This window comes from Lithobates pipiens, unplaced genomic scaffold, assembly GCF_037356315.1.
Source record: "Lithobates pipiens isolate NorthernLeopardFrog02 unplaced genomic scaffold, aLitPip1_a1.2 Scaffold_3, whole genome shotgun sequence".
In the NCBI taxonomy this organism is placed as follows: domain Eukaryota; kingdom Metazoa; phylum Chordata; class Amphibia; order Anura; family Ranidae; genus Lithobates; species Lithobates pipiens.
This window is the reverse complement of record NW_027507790.1, coordinates 70,633,163-70,657,598: the sequence shown is the minus strand read 5'-3', so window position 1 is coordinate 70,657,598 and position 24,436 is coordinate 70,633,163.

The window sequence follows — 24,436 nt, the reverse complement described above, 5'->3', positions numbered from 1 at the left end:
GTCTCCAATCTCCACCTCCATTAGCACACAGAGCAGGTATTGGCCCCCATCCATCATGGATTCCAATGAGCAAAAAAGAATTCTGGTTGTCCGCACATCCATTAAAATCACCTTTATTCCAGCAAGTCCATAAAAACATATCCAAAAACACAAATAGAGGGACCAGCATCACCAGCTTTTGTGTTTCACGCTTCCTTAGCACTTAGTCATAGCTCATGAGCTGTTTTGTTATACAGCAAAATCTTGACAGCTTGCCAGTCCTCTAATGTAGACACAAGGCCGGTGCTGTAAGCTGCTAGAAACTGACAGAAACCCATCTTTAGAGTCTTTGTTGGGATCTTTGAGAACAAATTACTTTCACGGTATAAGCAGGCAGAGTGGTCATAAATGGTTTAAGTTTTTAGGTCAGAGCAAACAAAGTAAAATTCAAATTGGTGAAGCTTTCTAAGAGTAGTGCCAATCTAAAATAGAGGCACATTTTCAGAAATCTCTTTATTAATGTTATTTAGTAAAAAACATCCAAGTCCCATTTGTAATGTAGCAATAGTTATCACAAAAAATGAAGCTTACAGGCAGAAAAATGTGCTGCAGTCTGTTAAGATGCATGTGTTGATCTTCTGACTTAAACTTCTGAGTGTGACTGTCTGTAAAATCAACTCTATATTGTGACATTGGGCTCTATTCACAAACCAGTATCTTACCACATCCGAGTATCTTTGAAAAAAAAAAGCTGTGCGTTATCAGTAAAAACACGCTACTAAAATAGTGCAGTTATTTTATTTTATTTTATTAGTTATGCAGTATTTTAGTAGTGAAAACATGCAGTAATTGAACACCTAGCAGGAGCCGGTGAGTTAATTAACATGAATAAATAGGCGTTGTTAAGGATCAGGCAGCCGCCCACATCCTTAACCACTTCAATACAGGGCACTTTCCCCTTTTCCTGCCCAGGCCAATTTTCAGCTTTCTGTATTGGGGCATTTTAAAAGACAATTATGCTGTCATGCCACACTGTATCCAAACAACATTTTTATAATTTTGTTCCCACAAATAGAGCTTTCTTTTGGTGGTATTTATTATCAATGTGTTTTAATTTTTTTGCTAAACAAATAAGGTACATGTTCTCCTTCACTGATGAGGCCGCCATTATAGGCACTGATGAGGTGGCACTAATGAGGTGGCACTGATGTGGACTGATGAGGCAATAATATGCAGCACTGATGGGCATTGATAGACTGCACTGATGGGCACTGAAAGGCCACACTGATGAGTGGCACTGATAGATGGCTCTGGCAGACAGCACTGATGAGGAGGCACTGGCAGGCATTACTAATGGGCACTGAATGGCAATCCTGGTGGTCATGGGTGGGTATACCTGGTGGTCCTGGGTGGGCATCCCTGGTGGGCACTACTGATAATCAATCAGCGCAGACCCCCCTGTCAGGAGAGAAGCTGATCGGCTCTCCTCTACCTGCGTCTGTCAGTGCAAGTGGCGGAAAAGCCGATAAACAGCTCTTCCTGTTTACGCTGCGATCAGCTGTGATTGGACACAGCTGATTACATGGTAAAGAGCCTACATCAGGGGCTCTTTACTGAGATCGGTGATGCCACGCTGCACGCCCCCATGGGTGTGCAGTCGTGGCTTTGCCTGCTGGATGTTTAATGACATCCAGTTAGGATAGCTTAACTACTTTGTGCACCTCATTCTGCTATATCGTGGGTGGGAAGTGGTTAACAGCCACTAAACAACATAGTTTTAAAAGAGCGGGCAGCCACCAGATCCTTAACAACTAATGAGTCATCAGCTTTCAGTAAATAAAAAAATCTGAAAAACAACACTAAACAACATAGTTTTAAAGGAGCGGGCAGCCATCAGATCCTTAACAACTAATGAGTCATCAGCTTTCAGTAAATAAAAAAATCTGAAAAAAAAACAAAAAAGCGGTGTGGGGTCCCCATCAGTGCATACCAGCCCATTCCATACTTAAAAAAAAAAAAAAATTCACTCTTTTTATGGCCGGCAGTTTTTTGTTTTTACTTTCAACTGTCAGAGGGAAACTCCGCTGACAGCTGATGACTCATCGGCTGTTAAGGATGCGGCGGCCCACTCCTTAACAACTCCTTAACAACTCCTTAACAACTAGTACACATTTTTTGTTGAAAATATATACTTTATTTTATATAAAATATAAAAAAACATATACTTAATCAGGGGACATTCCACCCTGTACTGCGATGCAGCGCAAAAATACACTACATAACAATACAGTTTCAATCATTCAATAAATACATTCACCCTGCAGTATGATGCCTAATGTGTTGCATGGAGTAACCCAAAACTTCACATTATACTTGACACCATTTACCCAGAAAGCATTACTAAAAACACATTACTAAGGTACACATTACTGAACAAGGCATGCATCGTTTAAAGCATAATACAATTCAAAAGGCAAAGGGTGATGGGTGGTAGGGAAGGGGTATAGGGGAGAGGAAAAGATTTCACTGGCCTGAAGCTTTATTTAAAGGACAAAGACACACAAGTGAAGGGGAAATCTTCAGACGTCCTCTTCCTCTCCATTAACGTCCATTAACCCCCTGGCGGTGTTCCCGAGTCTGGCTCGGGGTGGAAGTTTTTTTTACCAAAAGCGGTAACCCCAAGCCAGACTCAGGACCGCATCGCTGAATGCAGGAGGAGATTACTTACCTTCTCCCCTGGATCCAGCGATGTTCCCCCTCTGTACAAGTGGCTCGTCCTCCGTCGGATCTATCACGGAGCCGATCTCCATTCCCTGCAAGCGTTGCGACGCACGGGGACGGAGATCGGCGCCAAATTCAAAAAGTAAAACACACACATTACATACAGTATAATATAATCTTACAGATTACATTGCTGTATGTAATTATTTCACATCCCCTTTGTCCCTAGTGGTCTGCCCAGTGTCCTGCATGTAGTTTTATATTATAAAAACTGTTCTTTATGCCTGCAAACTGGAGATTGTCCATAGCAACCAAAACTGTCCCTTTACATCAAAAATGATTTTAGCGATAATAAATTGTAATCATTCGCAGAATTGAGGGATAGCGATTTGTGCGGAGATCCGTTATCAAATATTGAAAAGTAATGACAGTGACAATTCTGCAACTGAGCAAATTTCAGTGTTTTTGATTTGATTACATTATTGAATAATTTTTATTATTGTTATATTATTATTTGGTATAATTATTTATAGTTATTTATTATATTATAATTTATGATTTAATTTTTCAAACTTTATCATACCCGGGATGTCTGCTAGACTCTGGTTTGAACAGATTTAAGAGAGTTATTCCTAAGAATTACAGGACTACAATATAAAACGCCAAATTTTCATGCAAAATAATTGTACCGCTTTTAGCACCTAAAATACGAAATAATCATACTGCCAGGGAGGTTAAGTTATAATCTCTGACCTGACTATGAACCAGCCTGCGACAGTCCTCAGTAGGCATCCTCATCCTCTCCTTTTGGTTGATGAGGTACTTTCTGGTGCACCACAAAGCATCCTTAAAGCAACACAGCACCCGCCACGCACTGTCAATGTCCTCCTGAGTAAAAATCTCACAAAATAGTCCATTCAGCACAGCAAAGTGTGGGATGGTAGTCTGTGAAACAAAGTCCTTGAATTCTAGTTCCAAGGCCCTCAACAGGTCTCAACAGGTCTTGCCCACATACTGCATGCCTGGACCACTGCTTAAAGCAGAGCTCCACCCAAAAGGGGAAGCTTGTTTGCTTCCCCCCCTTTCACTGCCATTTGGAGGGGAGTGTGTACCTGTTTTTGACAGGTACCTGCTCCTACTTCCAGATGACTTTGCTGTGGCAAAGTCACTCAGAAGTTCGGCCCCCCTCGTCCTTCGCCCGCCGCCAAGCCATTCAACAAAGTGCAACATGCTTTGCGCATGTGCAGTAGGGAACTGGCTGTGAAGCTTCATGGCTTTAGTGCCGGTTTCCCTTAAAATAAATTGCAGCGACAGTACCCGAGAGCTGATTGAAAAATCAGTTGAGTGCCAACATCGCAGGATCCCTGGACAGGTAAGTGTCCTAATATTAAAAGTCAGCAGCTACAGTATTTGTAATTGTAGCTGCTGACTTTAACTTTTTTTTTGGGGGGTGCTGGAGCTCCACTAACTACTTCCCATCTGGGCCAATTCTGAGACTTTATTCCTACATGTAAAAATCCAATTTTTTGTTAGAAAATTACTTAGCACCCACAAACATTAAATGACATCCATGGATTCATGGATGTCCTCCTGGCAGGACGTGGTTAATTACTACATGCATTTAATTATTTATTTTCTTTCTGTGAATTGAGTTTAACGCCTGTTCATGCGGTATTTACCAATCATTTTCAGTTTTTTTGTGATAAATACCACAGAACGGTATAGTGAATTGGGAGTTACAGGATTGCAATTGATATTTAGGCAAAATGTGTCCAGACACCTAAATATTGCATGGGAGTTCCTTTTGTGAATAGAGCCCTCTGCATCATATAATTGTTTTTCTATGCTCTGAGGTCTCAAAATGCAATATTATATTAGGACTTGAAGTAGAACAAGAGGAATTTAGGTAAAAACGAGCAAAAATAATTAAAACAATTTGAAATCTACGTTTAGTAAACACACAAACAGTTAGTACATTACAGCCTTTCTCCCAGTCTTCTACATTGCTACTGTCTAACATGGTAAGATGCCTATCTGCCAACCACTGCCATCAAGAAAACCCATGGTATATAGGTGCTGGTCTTCTCCCTGTAGTTCATGTCTATCACAGTAAATTTCTATATACTGTAGTATATCACTGATGCTTATTCCCTCTCCGAGGTGTGCTGTGACCTCACTGGCAAGCTTTTTCCCTTTAATGGCTTTCTTTCCAGACACTGTTTTTTTCCCTTCACCTTGATATTTAACATGACTGTTTTTTGCATTGCGCTCACAGCATCCTACCCATGCTTGTGATCAGTATAGTTAGTCTACAGCTGTCACCACTGAGAAAATGTGTCCAAATGACTAAATGCAGCTTTTCCTATTTCTTATAAGAACTCACTTCTACTCTCCTCGTAAAACACATTTTGCAATTTCCGAGTCCCCAGCCTTCCCTGCCAATGGCTTCATCCTCCCTTTTACCTAGTTCACAACTCATAAAATGTTTCTATAGAGAAAGCAGGGCTTCCATGCACAATATTCCTGCTCATTGTCTGCTGCAGATTGGCCAAAGGGGATGTTAAGGATTATGAGGAGGACTGCCAATGTCACAACAAATACATGTTGTAGCTAAATGTTGGAGGTGGATTATTCATTATACACAGGCGTCTAACTCAAGCAAAAGCAGCCTGATCCCTTACAAACTACGACTCACACGTATTGGTTTGCTCATCTCCAATAAAAAGCCTTTTTTAAAGGGTATTTCAGTAATTATTTTTCGATAAATGTTTAACACTCATACCTTCTAACTACTTCCAGTTCCACAATACTCTAGAGATGTTCCCTAACTGTTCTTGCAAGCACAATTCAATTTAGATAACTTATAATGGTCGGATAAGGTGACAATGTGTTCTGGTCTCATTTAAGCGCCTATGACATTTCATAAATTCTTAGAGGAAAGTTTCAAACGCTCATTTTTTCTGCAACAATGGAAGGATCAGCATTCTTCGCTGTCATGTATGCTAATTACTTGGTCTGGACATTTATCATCGTCGCCACACTGAACAGTATTGTCACTTCTTATTCCACTTAATATGGCTTTTCTTCTTTGGCAGCAAATAGCTGTGTAAATCATCCTGCCGGAATCCTGTTAATTCAGAATACAGTTAACAGTGATTATCAGTTATGGCAATTCGTTATTTAATTCATTGAGAGGATTGGCTTTAAAAGAGGATTTATGTATGTTTACATGAGTGGCTACATTCTGCAGTTCATACGGGAAGAATGAACCACACCAAAATCAATAATGACACAGACGTATGTCTCAATATGTTTTCCAGATCGGCTCACTTAGACACAGATGTTATAGCTTTATAAGCTTTATATTACTGTACTTCACAGCAGTATGTTGTAAAAGCAGCAGATACAAGCAGAGTCAGTTCTAGGGAAGCCAGACAATGTTAAATGTAAAGTCACACAGCATTATTGTAGCTAGCTCAATGTCACATTGACACAAATAACAACTCTAGGGTTTTGTACTTATTTATGACGTTTGCTTTGTGAAGGGGCCCAGTTAGGTCCCTTACTTCAAGATACAAGATAATTTTTAACTTTCTCTTTGTCTAATTTTTTTGTTGTATATGTTTTTCAAGTTATAAGAACTAATTTGATTTATTTTGCTAAAATATTTCTTAACATACTAGGTCAGAGTACCCTAAATATACATGAATAATGACCTCGTTTGTCACCAACATAACTTAAATAAAAAAGAAAAGTTTGTGCTATTATAGGAAGTGTTATTAAATCCTCATTTGTGCATATAAAATATAAAGTGGTGCAGAGCTTTGGATACTGTTGGATACATTTACTAAAGGAAGGGAGGCTGTTCACCTAGCAAGTGAATACGTAATTACGTTTCAAAGTGAATGTTAATGAATAAGATCATACTATGTTCACTTTGAACATCCAAACATGTGCCATAACATTTTTTTTTTTTTTTTACAATTTACCTAGCACTTGATTGGGTATTCAAAGTGAACACAGCGTCACTTTATGTAATAACATTCACTTTGCAAAGTAAACATACACTTTGCCAAGTAAATAATCCATATTCCTTTAGTATATCAGCTTTCCTTAATTATGTCTGATGTTGGCAATTACTGACCCTTTCCGTTCTGTAGAGCAGTGGTCATCAACCCTGTCCTCAGGGCCCACTAACAGGCCAGGTTTGCAAGATAACTGAAATACATCACAGGTGATATCGTTTGCTGCTCAGTGATTGCAGTATTCTAGTCTGCATCTCTCCAAGGTAATACATAAAACCTGGCCTGTTAGTGGGCCCTGAGGACAGGGTTGATGACCACTGCTATAGAAAAGCTTGAACTTTTGATGTATCATTACAAAAATTTAATTTAACCAAGAGAGAATGACCATAATACAAGATACTTCGATGAAAAAGCACGATCTGCAGAGAAACACTATGGACAATAGGTACCTTATTAATTGAAAAATTTGAAGGAGAAAAAATGGAGACAGTTCCCCTAAGGCCCCTTTCACATGGGCTTTCTAATCAGGTCTGCCTGTCAGTTTTTCAGGTGGACCTGATCGGACTCTCCATTCACTCCTATGGAGTGGCGGATATCAGCAGTGACATGTCCGCTGACACCCGATGCTATTCAATCCTGTCCGTGAAATCCAGCCGACTGTAGACACTATTTTTCATCCGTCTGGTGTATAGGATCAGATTACATCAGCTGAAAATGGAAATGCGGACCATTTTCATCCATTCTCTTCCATAGAGGAGGGCAGGGCTCTGACAGGTCCATCTCTGCACAGCGAGTAGAGACAGACCTGTAATCCGCTTGCTCAGTGGGGATCAGCGGATCGATCACCCACTGAGTAAAGCAGAGTCCGCCGGGCAGACCACCCAAGTAACAGTCTCCTAAGGAAAGGAAAATGGACTATCTTGGTACCTAATACACATGGAGTAAAATTAAAAGTATTTTATTTATACAAAAAGATAAAAAACAGGATATCCAGATGCAAACAGAACAAACATAGTACATTTAAAGTTCAACAAGGTGTGTTGAGCTCTAGTCTGTCTATACATTTATTCCACCAATACTTGATGTACTCCTATTGGGAGACAAGGAGTTTAGTGGGTCCTCTACATGTTTCATAGATTTGTACCACTTTTTTAGAAGGGACTATATATATATATAGACACAAAAACACATACACACACTTATGATGTACTCGTGATTTATATATTTAGATATTTCATAGTTGCTACGCAGCATTAATACATCCATTTGCATCAGTCCCCCATGTCTGCCATAGGATAGTGTTGTTGGTGCCACGTCTCGTTTTTGTCCAGTGTGTTGATTTTTCCTCTGGTAAATGCCAGTGTCTTCCCTTCCCCCATTTACCAATTTCATGTGTTACACCTTACATTACAAATCTGCAAAACATGTAGAGCAGTGGTCATCAAGCCCACTAATAGGCCAGGTTTTATATATTACCTTGGGGAGATGCAGACTAGAATACTGCAATCACTGAATAGAAAATAATTTCACCTGTGATGTATTTCAGTTATCTTGCAAACCTGGCCTTTTAGTGGGTCCTGGGGACAGGGTTGATGACCACTGATGTAGAGGACCCACTAAACTCCTTATCTCCCATTCGGAGTACAACTAAAGCCGCGTACACATGTAGCCGTCTGTCCGACGTACTTAGTCTGACGGATTTCCCGCCAGACTGTCCGTCTGACTTTCCGAACGGGCTACTTGCCCACACACGGCACTTTTTCAGCAGACTAATACGGCGTACTAAGTCCGCCGTACTATCCGCCCTACTTTTGAAATGAACGGACTCGCCCACACACACGGAGGAAAGTCCGCTCATTTCGAGCGCGTCTCCAGGTAGGCGGGGCCCGCGAAGGATATGTTGCTGGCCCCGCCACCTGGTATGGACTTAAAGGGGAACCCCAACGCCGAAAAAAAACGGCGTGGGGGTCCCCCCAAAGTCCACAACAGACCCTTGTCCGAGCACGCTACGCGGCCGGCCAGGAAAGAGGGGGCGAGCGAGTGCCCCCCGAGCCGTACCAGGCCGCGTGCCCTCAACATGGGGGGTGCCTTGGGGAAGGGGGGGCCGCGCGGCCCCCCACCCCAAAGCACCTTGTCCCCATGTTGATGAGGACAAGGGCCCCTTCCTAACAACCCTGGCCGTTGGTTGTCGGGGTCTGCGGGCGGGGGGCTTATCGGAATCCGGGAGCCCCCTTTAATAAGGGGGCCCCCGGATACCAGCCCCCCACCCTATGTGAATGAGTATGGGCTACAATGTACCCCTACCCATTCACCTGTAAAATAAAGTACAAAAAAAACACAACACACAAGATAAAATAATTTATTGCACAGCTCCGGGGGTCTTCCGTCTTCGGGGGTCTTCTCGCCGGACTCCTCCGCTATCTTCTTGTAGCTCTTTTACTAGCGGAGGAGCCCGGCATTCTTCTTCGTCGCCGCGGCCTCTTCTTCCGACTTCGGGGGTCTTGTCCCCCTCTTCGGTTCTTTTGCCGGGCCACTGCGCCTTCTTATAGCTCTTTTACAGGCGGTGGCCCGGTCTTCTGTCGCCACCGCCGCCGCCGCCGCCTTCCGTTCTTCTTCTTCTTCTTCTCCCGGAGATGTTGACTCGACGTTCTCTCCGGCCGCAATGCCAGGGACGCGCTGTGCTGCGACTTATATAGGGACAAGGGGCGGTGTCACATGGGTTGATGTCACATGGGTTGGTGTCACATGGTGACCCCGCCCCCTTATGATGTCACAGTCCCGGAGGATGCTGGGACTGTCGCCATGTGACATCAACCCATGTGACCAACCCATGTGACATCAACCCATGTGACACCGCCCCTTGTCCCTATATAAGTTGCAGCACAGCACGTCCCTGGCATTGCGGCCGGAGAGAATGTTGAGTCAACATCTCCAGGAGAAGAAGAAGAAGAACGAAAGGCGGCGGCGGCGGCGACAGAAGACCGCCTGTAAAAGAGCTATAAGAAGGCGCGGTGGCCCGGCAGAAGAACCGAAGAGGGGGACAAGATCTCCGAAGATGGAAGAAGAGGCCGCGGCGACGAAGAAGAATGCCGGGCTCGTCCGCTAGTAAAAGAGCTACAAGAAGATAGCGGAGGAGTCCGGCGAGAAGACCCCCGAAGACGGAAGACCCCCGGAGCTGTGCAATAAATTATTTTATCTTGTGTGTTGTGTTTTTTTTTGTACTTTATTTTACAGGTGAATGGGTAGGGGTACATTGTACCCCATACTCATTCACATAGGGTGGGGGGCCGGTATCCGGGGGCCCCCTTATTAAAGGGGGCTCCCAGATTCCGATAAGCTCCCCGCCCGCAGACCCCGACAACCAACGGCCAGGGTTGTCGGGAAGAGGCCCTTGTCCTCATCAACATGGGGACAAGGTGCTTTGGGGTGGGGGGGCCGTGCGGCCCCCCCCTTCCCCAAGGCACCCCCCATGTTGAGGGCACGCGGCCAGGTATGGCTCAGGAAGGGGGGGGCGCTCGCTCGCCCCTCCTTTTCTGGCCGGCCGGGTAGCGTGCTCGGACAAGGGTCTGTTGTGGACTTTGGGGGGACCCCCACGCCGATTTTTTTCGGCGTTGGGGTTCCCCTTTAAGTCCATACCATGCGGCGGGGCCAGCGACGTATCCTTCGCGGGCCCCGCCTACCTGGAGACCCGCTCGAAATGAGCGGACTTTTCTCCGGGCGGGAAAAGTCCGTTCATTTAAAAAGTACGGCGGACTGGCATACACACGGCCGGATTGTCCGCCGAAATGCGAGTCCGGCGGGAAGATTGGAGTGTAATGCCGCGTACACACGACCAGACTTTTCGAGGGACTAAGTCTGACAGACTTTCGACGGAGTTCTGACGGAGTTGTGACAAAGTTCTGACGGACTTTCCGAATGAACGGATTTGGCCACACACAATCACACCAAAGTCCGACGGATTCGAACGTGATGACGTACGACTGGACTAGAATAAGGAAGTTCATAGCCAGTAGCCAATAGCTGCCCTAGCGGATTTCTCAGTAGGAACTGGGTCCGGCAGAGTTCTGTCGGAAAAATTTGAAACATGTTCCATTTCTAAAGTCTGTCAGACTTTTGCAAATCAAAAGTCCGCTGCAGCCCACACAAGTTCGAATAGTCTGTCGGAATCATTCCGTCAGACTTTTGATGTTGAAAAGTCTGGTCGTGTGTACGCGGCATAAAACTACATTCTAAGTCGGCCGTACTTTCGGGTCAAAAAAGTATGCCGGAGGCTACACACGGGGGGATTGTTTGGCGGACTTGAGTTTGCCGGACTTTTCCACCCGCTTGTTTGATCGTGTGTACGCGGCATAAGTATTAGTGGAGCAAATGTGTAGACAGACTAGATCTCAACATGCCTTTTTTAACTTTAATTTATGTTTGTTGTTCTGTTTGTATCTGGATATTATGTTTTTATCTTTTTGTATCAATAAAATATTTTTTACTTTACTCCATGTGTATTATGTCCAAGGTACCGAGATAGTCCATTTTCCTTTCCTTTGGAATCTGTTAGGGGAACTGTCTCCTTTCCAATTTTTTTTTTATATTGCCTCTATAATGGTACCCTTACTTGGTACTAGAGTGTAACTTTGCTAGAGGCTAGCTCTCAATATATACCTTATTAAGAAATGAAATGGACAGGACATCTTACCATGCCTAAATAACAAAAACAGTAGAAACAGTAAAAAAAACAGTAAACAGTAAAATAGTTCATTATGCAAATCACAGATTCAATTGTTATAGTCAAATATGAGATACATGGATGCATTTGTTACTATTTACAGAAATAGAATATCTTCTGTGTTGTCACACAGATGCTAACTATGATTGTGTACTGGACTAGGTATAGTTGGGTTGATTTACTAAAAGCAAAAGCAAAATGAATTAGCTTAGTGAATAAAAGTGGATAATTTAATCATTTTTAAGGCAAAATCCTGTTGTCTTTATCATTTCCCTGCACATTGTTGGGTATTCAGTGTGAATATAGCTTAGTGAATAATGTGAAGCTATGTGAAATATAATTTTGCTAAGTGAACATTCTTTACTTCTTCTTTAAATGAATCCAACCGTATCTAACCATACGCCTTTGTTTTAACTAATTCCCTACAGGGCCAATTCTGGCATTTCTTTCCTACATGTAAAAAAATCATAATTATATTATTATATATATTTTTAAGCAGAGGCCCGAGAGAATAAAAAGGTGAATATTGCAATTTTTTATGCCAGACAGTATTTGCACAACAATATTTAAAATGCAATTTTTGGGAAAAAATACACATTAATGAAAATGAATGCACAAAAAAACCCCACAATATATAACCCAATATTTGGTAAACTATAACAGATGATGTTATGCCGAGTAAATAGATACCTAAGATAGCATGCTTTAAAATTGCACATGCTCGTGGAATGACCCCAAATTATGGTACTTAAAAATCTCCATAGGCGTTGATTTAAATTTTTTTACGGGTTACCAGTTTAGAGTTACAAAGGAGGTCTAGCACTAGAATTATTGCTCTTGCTATAAAGTTCATGGTGATATCTTACATGTGTGGTGCAAACAATGTTTACATATGCGGGTGTGACCTTCGTATGAGTGAACTTCTGCGCACAAGCATGTGTGGACATTTACTTTTTTTTTTTACTATTATTTATTTATTTATTTTACTCTGTCTCTTTATTTTTTTCTTTGATCACTTTTATATCTATCACAAGAAATGTAAACACCCCTTGTGACAGAAATAGGGCATGGGAGGTCCTATTAATGGAGACATTTGGAGTCTAAAAGACCCCAGATCTCTCCTCTACCCTAAAAAGCATGAGATAAAAAAAAAAAAGTTGATAATTGCTTTCCAGAAAAAAAATGACAGTGTTTACATCTGCCAAAACCGAAAGTGACGTCATGACATCACTTCTAGCCTCCCAGGACCATAGAGATGGCCGGGGACTATCTAGTCCACACCTGGGTCTATGGTAACCCGGCTGAACTGTTGGATCGCATACCAGGCTCCTCGATCTCGTGGGAGACCCTGGAAAGGCACTGGTGGATAGCGGGAGGTGGGGTCATCCCCTCCCGCTGCCTGTAAAAGCAATCCAGTGGCTAACCAGTTGCTAGGATGGCTTTTACAAAAAAGGGAATCACTGGCTGAAAAAAATATATACTGGGATGATGCCTGTAGCTGCATCACCCCAGTATAACCATTTCAATATAAAATCTAAAGTTGGTTATTTTTAGTGTTTTGGATGAACAAATACGTATATTATACTTATTATGATTGCAATAACAAATCGTGGTTACTTTTTTGTGAGATCTGATGTTTTTAGATACTGGACAAAGAAATTGGTTGTAGAAGATTTGCTCTCTTTTATGTCTTGCACACATTTTCTTAATTAAATATGTTTAACTAAGATTTCCATGCTGAATGTTACAATCACCAGAGGTGGTGAGCTAAAGGTAAGTAGTCCAAAAATTCTTTACTAGTTATGTAGCAATGATTTTGACATCTGCTCTTTAATGCATTACTTCCTGGCTCAGGTGATACACATGGCCCTAGCTTGGGGTGTCCCAGGGCTCTCACCATTTCTTGTGCAAAAGGAACATCTTTAGAATCACTCAGGCCTGGTGTGACGAGGTTCTGGGGGATGTCTTCCAAACTGCCACTGGCCTTACTACCAACAGATCCCACTGTTGACTCCAGTGAATAGGGCCAATCTGAGAGGATCTTCTATGAAAAAAAGAACCAGCAAGCAGTCCAGATACAGATATGCTTTTTATATGTTTACTCAAACTGCTAAACAGTACATAGCACTTTAACCTTCCAGAGGACAGTGACACGTAACTTGAGCAGTGAAGATAAATCAGTGTTTTCAGCAACAGAGAGAAAATAATGAGATGAGAGGTATATTCCAACCCGCTTTCTAAGCAAAGAGGGATGTCCCAGAGTTCCTGCATCCCCCTAGGGCAGTGGTTCTCAACTCCTGTCCTCAGAACCTACTAACATACCACATTTTAAGTATTACCTTGGGGAGGTGCAGACTAGAATACTGCAATCACTGAGCAGCAAATTATATCACCTGTGATGTATTTCAGTTATCTTGGAGTTGAGAACCACTGCCCTAGGGAAAATGCAAGTAGCACCATTCGCAAAAGTCCTGCCACTTCCCCCCTTTCCTGCCTACATGATGCTCTGTGCACCAGCATATATACAGAAAAAAAAAATCATATTGAACAACTACACAGGAGCTTCTTGCTACTCTCCCCAGAGGCCTCCTTCCTTATTATTATATCTACTCTCCCAGAATGCTGTTCACTGAGCAGCCAGATAATGCCTAAAGCAAATGCTAATATATTGGCAGTTGTGACATCTTGTGGCCAAAATGGGGAACTACATCCAGTGCCTTACACTTAATGCATTTCTTACCCTACCTTTGGCTTAGTGTTTCTGTTGTATTTCTACTCTTGGAAATACTTCCTTGGTATTTATTTATTTATTTATTTATTGTAAGCAGTCATGATGAAGCCAGTGAGCTCACTGATTTAGTGCATTTCCTTTACTTCTAAGGAATTAGCATTGAAGTCTTGGGTTTCTCTGAATAATATAAACAAAGTCAACAGCAAATACTGCTTTTTCTTTCTCTTTCAATGGCTTTGATAAATTAGGTCACTGACCCAATGTGCAAGTCGGTCCTGCACACATATATAAACAGCGATTGCATATCTGTGTCTGGACTGCTTGCGGATTCTTTTTTCATAGAAGATCCTCTCAGAATGGCCCTATTCACTGGAGTCACAGTAGTGTCTGTTGGCAGGTTGGAAGACAGTCCCCAGAACCTGGTCACATCAGGCCAAGTGATTCTAAGGATGTCCCCATAAAAGAGAGCAAATATTCTACAACCAATTTCTTTGTCCAGTATCTAAAATTATCACCGTGAATGTCAGAACGAGAGCAATCATTCTAGCAGCAGACATAGTTATTCAGGTTGAAAAAAAAGACACAAGTCCATCTAGTTCAACCATAAAAATAAATAAAAAATAATAACAAGCCCATATACCCAATCCTATACCCACAGTTGATGCAGAGGAAGGTGAAAACCCCCAGTAAAGCAGGATCCAATTTGCTACAGCAGGGGAAATCATTCCTTCCTGACCCCGAAGAGGCAATCAGATTTTCCCTGGATCAACTTTACCTATAAATGTTAGTACCCTGTTATATTGTGTTCATTTAGGAAAGAAGTCAGGTCTTTCTTAAAAGGAATCTACTGAGCTGGCCAGAACCACCTCTGGAGGAAGTCTATTCCACATTTTTACCGCTCTTACTGTGAAGAAACCTTTCCGTATTTGGAGATGAAATCTCTTTTCCTCTAGGCATAAAGAGTGCCCCCTTGTTCTCTGTGTTGACTGTAAAGTGAATAATTCAACACCAAGTTCACTATATGGACCCCTTATATACAGTATCTCACAAAAGTGAGCACACCCCCTCACATTTTTGTAAATACTTTATTATATCTTTTCATGTGACAACACTGAAGAAATTACACTTTGCTACAATGTAATTTAGTGAGTGTACAGCTTGTATAACAGTGTCAATTTGCTGTCCCCTCAAAATAACTTAACACACAGCCATTAATGTTTAAACCACTGGCAACAAAAGTGAGTACACCCCTAAGTGAAAATGTCAAAATTGGGCCCAAAGTGTTAATATTTTGTGTGGCCACCATAATTTTCCAGAACCACCTTAACCCTCTTGGGCATGGAGTTCACCAGAGCTTCACAGGTTGCCACTGGATTCCTCTTCCACTTCTCCATGATGACATCACAGAGCTGGTGGATGTTAGAGATCTTGCGCTCCTCCACCTTCCATCTGATGATGCCCCACAGATGCCCAATAGGGTTTAGGTCTGGAGACATGCTTGGTCAGTCCATCACCTTTACCCTCAGATTCTTTAGCAAGGCAGTGGTCGACTTGGAGGTGTGTTTGGGGTCATTATGTTGGTATACTGCCCTGCGGCCCATTCTCCAAAGGGAGGGAATCATTCTCTGCTTCAGTATGTCATAGCACATGTTGGCATTCATGGTTCCCACAATGAACTGTAGCTCCCCAGTGCCGGCAGCACTCATGCAGCCAAAGATCATGACACTCCCACCATCATGCTTGACTGTAGGCAAGACACACTTGTCTTTGTACTCCTCACATGGTTGCCACACATGCTTGACACCATCTGAACACAATAAGTTTATATTAGTCACATCAGATCACAGGACATGGTTCCAATAATTCATGTCCTTAGTCTGCTTGTCTTCAGCAAACTGTTTGAAGGCTTTCTTGTGCATGATCTTTTATCCCTTCTGGGATGACAGCCATGCAGACCAATTTAATGCAGAGTGTGGCGTATGGTATGAGCACTGACAAGCTGAGCCCCCACCTCTTCAACCTCTGCAGCAATGCTGGCAGCATTCATACCTCTATTTCCCAAAGACAACCTCTGGATAAGACACTGAGCATGTGCACTCAACCTCTTTGGTCGACCATGACGAGGCCTGTTCTGAGTGCAACCTGTCCTGTTAAACTTCTGTATGGTCTTGGCCAGCATGCTGCAGCTCAGTTTCAGGGTCTTGGCAATCTTCTTATAGACTAGGCCATCTTTATGTACAGCAACAATTCTTTTTTTCAGATCCTTTAGAGAGTTCTTTGCCATGAGGTGCCATGTTGAACTTCAAGTGACCAGTATGAGAGAGTGAGAGCAATAACACCAACTTTAACACACCTGCTCCCCATTCATACCTGAGACTTTGTAACACTAACGAGTCACATAACACCGGGGAGGAAAAATGGCTAATTGGGCCCAATTTTGACATTTTCACTTAGGGGTGTACTAACTTTTGTTGCCAGAAGTTTAGACATTAATGGTTGTATGTTGAGTTATTTTGAGGGGACAGCAAATTTACACTGTTATACAAGCTATACACTCACTACTTTACATTGTAGCAAAGTGTAATTTCTTCAGTAATGTCCCATGAAAAGAAAAAATATTTACAAAAATGTCAGGGGTGTACTCACTTATGTGAGATTCTGTATGTGTACATGTTGATCATATCCCCCCTTAATCACCTCTTCTCAAGAGAGAATAAATGCAAAATATGTGAAATGACACCCCAAAATAAATTCTGCTGCTTCTCCTGAGTACGGGGATACCACATATGTGGGACTTTTTGGGAGCCTAGCCGCGTACGGGGCCCCGAAAACCAAGCACCGCCTTCAGGCTTTCTAAGGGCGTTACAGTTTTGAAGGCCATAAAATGCCAAGATGGCACAAACCCCCCCCAAATGACCCCATTTTGGAAAGTAGACACCCCTAAATTTAGGGGTACACTAGTGAGACTAGGTAATAAATGGCGGGTGCCCTGAAACTATAAAAAAAAATAACTAACCAACCAGCGTCACCTGTAACAGTTATATGGTGATCACTGGTGAAAGGGTTAACTAGGGGGCAATCAGGGGGCTTTATGCGGTAGTATATGGGGGTCCCTGGCGCTATAAAAAGCTGCGGCGAACCTAAATACCTACCTGCCTAACTAGCGTCACCTGTGACACTAATACAGCGATCAGAAAAACGATCGCTTATTAGGCTGGGTTCACACTGGAGCGATGTGGGAACGCCACGGATGCGCGGCGGGTTCCCGCATCACATGCCTCCCGGCGGCAGTTCACACTGCCCTATGCGAACTGCTGGGAGTGTCAGTGAAATGTTAATGACACCCCCAGATCAGTTCGCATATCGCAGTGCGATCTGCAAACTCGGATCGCATGGTGTGAACACCCATGCGATCCGATTCTGCTGCGGACCAAAAAAAGGGTCCCGTGCGAGTTTGCGGCGGGTGCGGCGGGTGCGACACGAATTCAGCCATACTATCTGTATGGCTGAACTCGAATCGCACAGAGATCGGATGTGATTTGCACTGCAGTGCGGTGCGAATCACATCCGTTCTCATAAACCGCTGCAATGTGAACCCAGCCTTAGTGACACTGGCGAGGGGGGGTGATCACGGGGTTAAACCTTTATTGGGGGGGTTAGGGGGGTACCTTAGAACTAAAGGGGGCTAACCCTAACTGCCCTAACAGTTATTACAGTCACAAATGACACCCGCCGGGTGATCAGGGGGTTAAACCTTTATTAGGTAATAAATGGCGGGTGCCCTGAAACTATAAAAAAATAACTAACCAACCAGCGTCACCTGTAACAGTTATATGGTGATCACTGGTGAAAGGGTTAACTAGGGGGAAATCAGGGGGCTTTATGCGGTAGTATATGGGGGTCCCTGGCGCTATAAAAAGCTGCGGCGAACCTAAATACCTACCTGCCTAACTAGCGTCACCTGTGACACTAATACAGCGATCAGAAAAATGATCGCTTATTAGGCTGGGTTCACACTGGAGCGATGCGGGAACGCCACAAATCCGTGGCGGGTTCCCGCATCGCATGCCTCCCGGCGGCAGTTCACACTGCCCTATGCGAACTGCTGGGAGTGTCAGTGAAATGTTAATGACACCCCCAGATCAGTTCGCATATCGCAGTGCGATCTGCAAACTCGGATCGCATGGTGTGAACACCCATGCGATCCGATTCTGCTGCGGGCCAAAAAAAGGGTCCCGTGCGAATTTGCGGCGGGTGCGGCGGGTGCGACACGAATTCAGCCATACTATCTGTATGGCTGAACTCGAATCGCACAGAGATCGGATGTGATTTGCACTGCAGTGCGGTGCGAATCACATTCATTCTCATAAACCGCTGCAATGTGAACCCAGCCTTAGTGACACTGGCGACGGGGGGTGATTACGGGGTTAAACCTTTATTGGGGGGGTTAGGGGGGCACATTAGAACTAAAGGGGGCTAACCCTAACTGCCCTAACAGTTATTACAGTCACAAATGACACCAATGCAAAAAAAAAAAAAAAAAAAAAAAGCAATTGGTGTCACTGTGACTGGGGGGGCAGGGGTAATTGGGGGGTGATCGGGGGGTAAAGGGGGGGTGTGAGTGTGCCTGGCATGTTCTACTGTGTAGTGTAGTGCTTGTGCAACTCACCGATGCTCTCTCCTCGGTGCCGGAACGAAAAATACCGACACGGAGGAGAGAATACATCACTTCCTCTCCTGTGTTTACATTACAGGAGAGGAAGTGATGTCACCGGACATTTTCATTCGTCGGGAGCGATCGCGAGGGGGTGGCCATGAATGAATGGCCGTCCCCTCGTTCGGGATCGCTCCCGAGGGAATACCGACCGCCGCAGGCACCGGGCGGGGGCCCGATCGGGCCCCCGACCCGCGGGCAGGCAAGGACGTACATGTAAGCCCTTATGCCTGCCCGTGCCATTCTGTCGACGTACATCGTCGTGCGGCGGTCGGCAAGTGGTTAAAGGCTCCCCCAGTTGTATGCGAGCCATAGCAGCCTGCATTTTGCTGCTAGACAAAGTAACTGAGCTTGTACTAGATTCTGCTCTGATCCTGTATGTGCCACATGCAGTACAGGAAATCATGAATCAAGTAAATACCAGACATGTGTCTGCCAGTAGATTTGACAAGTACCAGTCTGCTCTTTTTGCTCCATCGAATTTAACAATCAAACGGTGTGTTACTTTAAATCCGGCTACTCTTCTTCCTATAATTGATGAGGAAGATGCAACAAATGGTACTGATGTAGAATCAGAGAGTTTTTCTCATGATTGTATGGCTCTGATGGAGGTAGAAAGGGCCTCTGTCACACCAGCAAAAGATGAGCCTTTATCAGATTGTGACACACACTTATTTGTAGATGGTTCCAGATTTTACACCGATGATGATCAGCCACACACAGGTTTTGCTGTAACTACTACAGACACCATTTTACACCAGGAGGCATTGGCACCCCAGATATCAGCACAGGAAGCAGAATTGTGTGCTGTAGTCAAAGCATGTCATCTCCTAGAGAATCAAAGGGGAAACATTTACACTGACAGCAGATATGCGTTTGGAATCGCTCACGATTTTGGGCCTATTTGGAAAGCACGGAATTTCCTGACTAGTGCAGGGAAGCCAGTGAGACATGCAAAACTCATAGAGCGGCTATTTGAGGCCTTTCAGAAACCAGCAGAAGTTGCCATCTTGAAGGTAAAAGGGCATGCAAGGGGAAATGACATGACAGCCAGAGGAAACGCTTTAGCGGACCAAGCGGCAAAGGATGCTGCCCTTATGGCATTGGGAGTCACACCCACTGTAGGGGTTGCCCAGGTAGCGGGGACAGATTCCCCTCATCAAGAGCAGTGGGATGTAGAAACTCTAATTCAGTTGCAGAACCAGGCCCCTGATGAAGAGAAGGATAAGTGGAACAAATGTAATGCTACCCAAAATCAGCAGGGCCTGTGGAGCGCTGACAACAGGTGGTGTCTACCCAGGAGTTTGTACCCAGTTTTAGCACAACTGGCACATGGCGTCAGTCATCTTGCTAAGGGCGCGATGGTGGCACTTACTGACTGCTATTGGATAGCACCTGGATTTAGTGCATTTGCAGCCAGGTTTTGTGCTTCATGTCTCACTTGTGCTCTGTACAATGCAGGGAGGCCTGTCCATGTTCCCCAAAAGCATTCTCCTAGGCCAGATTTCCCTTTCCAAAGAATTCAAATAGACTACATTCAGATGCCCAGAATAGGCACCTATGAGTTCGCTTTAGTTTGTATTGACATGTTTTCAAGCTGGCCAGAGTGCTGACCGGTAGCCAAAGCAAATGCAAAAACAACAGCAAAGAAAATTTTGAATGAAATAGTTTGTAGATATGGAGTTCCTGAAACTATTGAGAGTGACAGAGGAACCCATTTTACTGGGGAAGTAATGAAAGAGGTAATGGGAGCCCTTCACATACAGCAAGCTTTCCATACACCTTATCATCCACAAGGTAGTGGCAAAGTTGAGAGACTTAATGGAATTTTGAAAAACAGATGTGCAAAAATTAAAGCAGATACAGGAAAAGGATGGGTGGAAGCTTTGCCATTAGCCCTATATTCTGTACGAACTACCCCTAAACAACCACATGGGCTGTCCCCCTATGAGATTTTATTTGGAGGGCCACCCAAAACAGGGCTATATTTTCCCCAACAGTTGCAGGCTTCTCACTCTAGTCTGTTAGAATATGTTCAGATTTTGCAAAGAACTTTGAATAAAATACATGAAGGTGTTTATAAATCTATCCCCGACCCAGATTCTGTTTCAGGTATTCACAGAATCCAACCAGGTGACTGGGTGGTGGTCAAGCGACACGTCAGAAAGCCGCTAGAACCAAAATTTGACGGACAAAATGTTAAAATTGTATGCAACCCATAGCAACGCTAGTGACTGCTGAGTGTGTTCTCACTTACATCCCCAAACAGGAACAATACCCATGATAGCAATGCCTCTCAAATTCACTGATCTAAACAGGACCAGAATAAATGGCTCATACATCGTCTCCACAGCTAATGAGCACAGATCAGTAACTTTGATGGTTTCAAAACAGATAGACACTCCACAGATTTGTTTAAACATTACATGCCTGTGTAACACTAAATGTACACGGTTGGGCAATTCAGATTGCACCAGGGCAAAGATTACAGTTTATGGAGGAAACCATGGTCAATATTATTATATCCCAGATCCAGAACTAAATAGAAACCTTTATAGTACAAATTGTTCACAGTTCCCAATATGTGAAAATATCGGTTACCTGAGATTCCATGTTATTGCTTCCAGTTTTTTAGGCGCAGGCATACCGTCCATACGTAGAGGGTTATATTATATATGTGGAAATAAAACTTACGCCTGGCTTCCTACTAATGTCACAGGTACATGTTATATTGGGAAGTTAGCACCTGCTTTGGCTGTTCGCAAAGATACAGTGCGAGCAGATCAAAGTCCAGAATACCCTTAAGTGTTCAAAAGAGAGCTGTTCACTGAAGGCGACATGGCATGGTCATGGTTCCCTTCCTGGACAGGATGGGGAATTGAAGCAATGAAAAGAATAAATAATTACACTAGAATTGTAGATGAGATTATTAACCTTACTACCACTGATATAGGTTTATTAAGTGAAGAAATGGCTCAGATTAAAAAAGTAGTATTAGAGCACAGATTAACGCTGAATTTTCTCACTGCAGCTCAAGGTGGGATGTGTAAGTTATTTCGCACCGACTGTTGTATATACATTTCTGATAATGAGGACATTATTAAAGGACATCTTGCTAAGATAAGAGAACTACAGAATAAGGCCAGAGATATTGCTAAAGATGGATGGAACCCCTTTAAGGCTTTAGGAGGTTTTGGTGACTTTTTATATGGTATAGCAACATGGTTACAGAAACTAGGCGCTTACATTGCGATGTTCCTATTTCTCATATTTGTCATTTACTTCCTCATCAGGCTGTGCCTCCGTGTGACTACCCGCTGTACCGACAAATGGTCCACCAGCCCTGATGAACCCATTATTGTGAGAAAGTTAGGAGAGAGCTGAACAGGACGCCGTCTCTCTGCGCCAATGTAACAGGAGTTACCAGCAATCGGCTGAATGTAACGCGGAGAAGAATGGTGTCAAATAAACAAAAGGAGGGAAATGACATGGACATTCACTGTACTGTTCATTTAAGCACAAGAGACTCCATTTTGTCCTCCTTTGCTTTAGTGTTCTGTAACCTTCACCTAACACACAGAAACCTCTCCTACTAAACACTCTCTACTCCCCCCTCCCTTCTCAATGTTTTACTTCTGCAATTGTTCTATTCGCTAGCTTTTAATAATATATTTCTATTTGTTAGTTTTTAATAACATCTCACACCACCCCTTTCTTATCTATGTATAAAATAACATGTAATAATAAATTTTGACACGGAACGGACATTTTAAACACAGTGATTGAGTCCTGTGAATCTGTTCCTGCAGCTGTAGTATTAACTTTGTTTTAGAGTCCCAATCAGAAATCAGTCATAACACCACCAACCGCAAAAAAGGCAGCACCTACCAGGATGTGTGTGGTTTGCTGCTCAAAGAGAGATAGCAGTGGAAAAAAAGTCTGAAAAGAAAGCCGGTTCTATTGTCCGGATTGTGATGTTGGACTGTGTGCTGTACCTTGCTTCAAAATGTATCACACTCAGGATGTTTATCGAATTTTCTTTGTTTGACAAATTTCATTATTTCGCATTACATTATTGAATAAAATTATATTATTTATAAGATTATGATTCATGATTTTGTGTTTCAAACTTTATCACATCTGGGATGTCTACTAGAGCCTTGTTTGGTCAGGTTTTAGTAAGTAATTACTAAGAATTGCAGGCCTATGATACATAACACCAAATTTTCATGCAAAAGAATTGTACCGCTTTTGGAATAGAATTCCTGACAGAATCATACCGCCAGGGAGGTTAAACCTCATCTGCCACATAGTCGCCCAATTAAACAGTGCATTGAGGTTGGCTTGTAAATTGGAGACATCCTGTAAGGATGTTATTCCTCTGCATAGTTTGGTGTTATCTGCAAAGACTGAATGGTACTTTTAATCTCAGACCCTATATCATTTATAAAGATATTAAAAAGTAAGGGTCCCACTACTGATAACCTTAGACCATTCAAAGTAAAAATCATTAACCACTACTCTCTGAATTCTGTCTTTTAAGCAGTTTTCTATCCATTTACAAACTGATATTTCCCAGCCTGTGGACTTTACCTTACCTATGAGCTGTGTGTGAGGAACGGTGTTGAAAGCTTTTTCAAAATCCAAGTATACCATGTCCACAGCCACCCCTCTGTCAAAGTATTACTTCTTCATAAAAATAAATCAGATTTCTGTCTTTCATGAATCCATGCTGTCTGTTGCTTAACATATTTTTTTTCAGCAAGAACTTGTCTATGTGGTCTTTTATTAAACTCTCCAGTATCTTCCCAACTATAGAAGTTAAACTAACAGGCCTATAGTTACTTGGTAAATAATTTGTTCCCTTTTTAAATATAGGCACCACATTGGCCCTACGCAAATCCAGTGGTACCATTCCAGTCATTAATGAGTCTCTAAAAAAGAAACAATGGTTTTGAAATGACAGAGCTCAATTCTTTTAGGATCCATGGGTGGATGCCATCTGGTCCAGGTGCTTTATCCACCTTTAGTCTATCTAAATATTTCTGGACCATATCACTTTTGAGCCATTGTGGATCATTTGGGGCTGTGCCACTACCACCCCATTTATGGACATAAGCTCCCCCATGCTCCTTTGTAAACACATAACTGAAGAATGTATTTAATACATGTGCCTTTTCTTTGTCCCCAGTCACCCACTCTAGATTATTTTGTAAAGGTCCTACATGCTCAGACCTGACCTTTTACTATTAATATATCTGAAGAATTTTTTGAGGTTTGTCCATCTTTTGCAATCTGTTGTCTGTTTTGAATTTTTGCGTCCTTAAAGCGGGATTCCGCTCTTTTTTTATTTTTTTCTTACCTGTCTCACTGGTGGGCGAGTGCTACCTTCGATTGGCATCCACGTCCGGCGTTTATTTGACCCCCGACGCGACGAATCTTTTCCTCAGGATGACTTATAAAAACCTGCTCTGGCGTTTTCCATTTTAACTGTGGGCGTCTGAAGCCCACAGGCATTTACTTCCTGGTATATGATGACGTCTAGC